The following is a 4,712-nucleotide window of genomic DNA, read 5'->3' on the forward strand; positions in this document are numbered from 1 at the left end:
GGCCCATAGTTCTTACAGAACACAATAAAACGCATTGGGGAGCTGGCACACTGCATAAGAGCCTGAGTCAGACATTAGTGGGACGATATGATAAAACAAGTAACTCAACAATGTAGCATTTGCTTACACAATAACCCCAATACCAAGGATAGAATAAAATTTGGAATAATCGGTAAAGGAAATTATTCGGGGCAACAGTGGCAAATTGATTTTTCAGAACTCCCTAGAAAAGGGGGGTATCATTATTTACTGGTTCTGACTGACACGTTTTCAGGAAGGCCTGAAGCCTTTCCCTGTCGAACAAACAAAGCAAGAGAAGTGGTTAAAGTCTTGTTAAATGAAATAATACCATGCTTTGGGATTCTAGTAGCAATGTCTTCTGATAGAGTTTCACATTTTTGTGCACAAGTGGTAGAACAGATAAGTAAGATTCTAAAGATAGATTGGCAACTGCATACTCCTTATAGACCACAGGCAAGTGGACAGGTAGAAAAAATGAACCATTTAATTAAACAATAAATAGCTAAAATTGGATAAGAAGCTAATTTGTCATGGCCTCAATCCCTCCCTTTAGCATTACTTGGAATTAGAGTTAAACCTAGAATAAAAGGAAATTTGAGTCCCTTCAAAATCTTATATGGAAGGCCATAGCAATTTCTATTTAGTGGAGAGGACCTAACGCAGTTAGGATCAGAATATTTATATGCTTATATAACTGAACTTCAGAAACAATTAAATAAAGTACATACATTTGTTTTAGGGACCAGGGCTAGAGGGTTGGATCAACCGATCCACCCCTTTAAGCTCGGGGATTATATATATATAAAGACTTTTTCAGGACAACCCGTACAGGAAAAATGGAAGGAAAGTGGATGGGACCACACCAAGTATTACTGACAACACACACCGCCATTAAGATTAAGAAGCAAGCAGCTTGGATCCACAATTCAAGGGTGAAGAAGGCCCCGGCGAGGATATGGACCACCACTCCAATTGGACCAACAAAATTACGGTTTTCCAGATCCTAATGATTGCAGGGGTGCGGTTCTCGGATTTGGGGTGGGCAACTTGGGATGAGAACTTACACCTGACCTTAATACAAACAATTTCTCAAGTAACTAATAAGACGAACTGTTGGGTATGCACCCATCTGCCACAGCATGGGAATAAGGGTGTATCGTTAATTGGGATTCCCTTGCCTGCAAACTTATCTTGGACTAATCTGTGGGAAAACACATCTTGGGGTCGAAAATATTAAGCAGTTTTGGAACTAGAAGTGAGTAGCTTCTTGCCGTTAGAATCCTATTATGTGTGTGTACAAAGGTGTAACCCGCCTAAGGGTATAGGAAAACAGCATTGTATAAATACGGATACTACTTATGTGGGAAATCAGACATCTTGTAATTGAACAATTGATATTAGTACGACTAGCGGCTGGGCAAATTCAACCAGCTGGACGGTTCCAGAAGGAAAAGGGTGGTATTGGCTATGCAATGATACAGCCCGTAAGGTCTTGCCTGAGAATTGGAAGGGAACTTGCACTCTTGGAGCGGTAGTCCCCAATATGACAGTACATGATGTAGTGCCTCGAGGTTACTTGAGAAATCATATCCGGAGAATCAGATGAAAAATTAACAATCCATTGGTAGAGAGACACACCCCTTTTCATAGTTTTGTGCGATGGTTTATCCCATGGTTAGGAGTGAGTGAATTGGAAAAGGCAATAGTTAATATTTCTGCAATTATAGAGAAGTTAGAAAACAAAATTCTGGATGCTATAAAGGCTCAACAAGAAGAGATATCTAGTTTATCACAGGTAGTATTCCAAAATCGGATGGCCCTAGACTTGTTACTGGCCACTCAAGGGGGAGTCTGTACAGTAATAAACACAAGTTGTTGTATGTATGTAGATCAGAGTGGAAGGATCTCTACCGACCTGGAAGAAATATGGAAGCAGACCAGGATCCTACATGAGATCAGTAAAGATGATCTTTCATGGAGTTTTAGTGAACTATGGACTAAGTTAACCTCCTGGTTGCCCAATTTCCAATGGTTGAAACAAGTATTCATTGCTCTAATCGTATTAGTAGTGTTAGGAATATTTGTGTGCATGTTGTTTAGATGCCTGCTTTGTTGTGTTACTGTAAATAAAGAAAGTATCTGATGCAAAAGAATTTGCATGGGAAAAGAAAAGGGGGGATTGATTAAGGAGGTATTGGGGAGGCAAGGACAATCCCCAGACAAGGACTGTATATCTCGAAACAAGACACTGGAACTCATGATAAGGAAGCGGCAGGCGGACAGAGAAACGAATGTAAGGACTATAACTCTCGAAACTGGACATTGGAATTCATTATAAAGATACAACAAACGGGAGAATTGGCAACAACCAGCTCTTGCAATTAAGAAACATGCCAATTCAGCAGATTCCTGACCAAAGGTGAAAAGTACACTGTGAGGAAGACTCGGGGTCTTCCTCCCAAAGACCCCTGCCCACGTCCCAAAGACCCCTGCCCACAATTCTTGGAAGGCTCTGCGCAGGCGCAAGGTGCCAAAAGGCTAATTAGCATGAGAAGCGAGGGAAGGCGGGGATAGGTAATGCATATGTATAGGTGCTTGTAGAATATTGATAGATTGATTGTATAAATTCAAGACTGCTTTCTGCTTTGGGTATGCACGATAGGTGGAGAGATCCCCCGTGCATCCAGCGCTGCAATAAAGAATATACCACTTAAAGGAATTTCGGCTTCGATCTTTGAATCAATTTGGCGACCCAGATGGGACAACCTCTCTGCCGGACCGCAGGACCCGCTGGGAACAGGACTCCCTAGGGTACCCCCGGGATTTCCCGGAGGGACTCCTCGACTCACCAGATCACTGCGGAGGCAGACAAGGACCCCATCATTGTAAGTGAGTATATTCTTTATTCTGGTTTGGTTTTCTGGTAGACCGGTCATCTGGAACTGTCTGTAAGTCAGAAGGTGATCTTCTGCGAGGCAGTGTTTGGTATATACTTTGTGGTTAGCACCATAAGTACATGTTTGGGGACCTTAAGGAAGGAGCTCGCTTTAAGGTCCATCTGGAATTGTGTTGTCTATTTCGGTTTTCTGACTCATGGAGTATGGTATTTAACTCTGGTTATTGTTACTGCGATTTTGGCTATTTTCCTGGTGGTAATAGTAGGTTCGTGGCATTGTTATAAGAAAGATATCGTTACGGTGTTACACAGTTCGGTTTTCTGACTTATCGCATGTGGAATTTGACTCTGACTATTGTTACTGTGATTTTGGCAATATTGCTGGTAATAGTAGTTTTGTGACATCGCTACTGAAAGATATTGCGTGCCCGTATTTTTGTGAGTGATACGTTTTGTGATACGCTTTGGTAAGTAACGTGTGTATTCTGAAAGTGTAAACTGGAAACTGGGGGGGCAAACAAGCAGTGAAATTTTAAAGAAAAGTGTGTTAGGATGTGTTTTAAGTCACTGGAAGGATATTGGAGGATCTGCCGGTGGAAGTGTGAACAGGAAAACATTGATAAAATATCGTAATCAGTGGTGGCCGCTTTATAAGCTGGAATGTGGAGAAAAGCGGCCCCTAAATGGAACTTTAAACTATAATATTTTGCTACAGTTAATGTTGTTTTTTGAGAAGCAGAACAGGATGAAATGTTGTATACTGATGTTTCAGCATCTTGGTGGGAAAAGGTAGGGAATTAAGTTGGCCCCTGACTGAACCTTTGATGTTGGCATTAGAGAAGTACAGGCTGGAGAAAGATAAAGGAAGTGTTAAAAGGGTTGTTGAAAGTGTTAAAGGTGTTTGAAGTTGAATGAGCAGGGAAAGAGGATGTAGGAATGTTAATAGTTCTGCCTCTGCCCGAGGCAGAGATCTTAAAATCATGGGTGTTAGCCCTTTAGGGCAAAGGGACCATGATCGGTCTGGTCCGAGAGAGTTGTCACAGAAAGAGAAAAGCAGTCAACTCTTAAAACAACCTGAGTTCATGTGCGAGCTCAGATTGCTGATGGGACCGTTCAGGGAACTGTGGACAATTGCATTCCCCTGACCGACCCCCACTAAGACCCGAATCATCCTGAAAATCATGAACGGTTAAGTAAATACTAAAACCTGGATGAATTGGGAATTGAGAATATGCTTCCAACAAGGTCTAAAAGAAACCCCTATGGAATTTTTGGACCAACTCTGAAATGTAATGAAAATAAATAAATAAATAAATAAATAAAACAAAACGGTTTGGACCTGGCTTTGGAGGACAAATTGACTAGCCTTTTCCTAGGGTAATCAACCCCTGATTTCAACAGGAATAACGGGGACCTGGGGAATCTACCCTAGCGGATCCTCCACTGGTTATAATGAAGCTAGGGGAGGAATGGAAGTGAAATTTCTTATTGCTATGGGGCAACGTATTCAGTTCTAAATCAAGCATTAATGCCTTCACAGAATTATTATGTTAGGGTAAAAGGTGTGTCATGGTTTAACCCGGCCGGCAGCTAAACACCACGCAGCTGTTCGCTCCCCCTCCCCCTCCCTCTCTGGGACGGGGGAGAGAAATGGAAAGTGAAGCCTGTGAGTTGAGATAAAGACAGTTTAATAAGACAAAATAATAATAATAATAATAATTAATAATAATAATAACAATAATAATAACAATAATAATAATACAATGATGATAATAGTACCACTACTAATAATGTG

Source organism: Aythya ferina, assembly GCF_964211825.1.
Source record: "Aythya ferina genome assembly, contig: HAP1_SCAFFOLD_57, whole genome shotgun sequence".
NCBI lineage: Eukaryota > Metazoa > Chordata > Aves > Anseriformes > Anatidae > Aythya > Aythya ferina.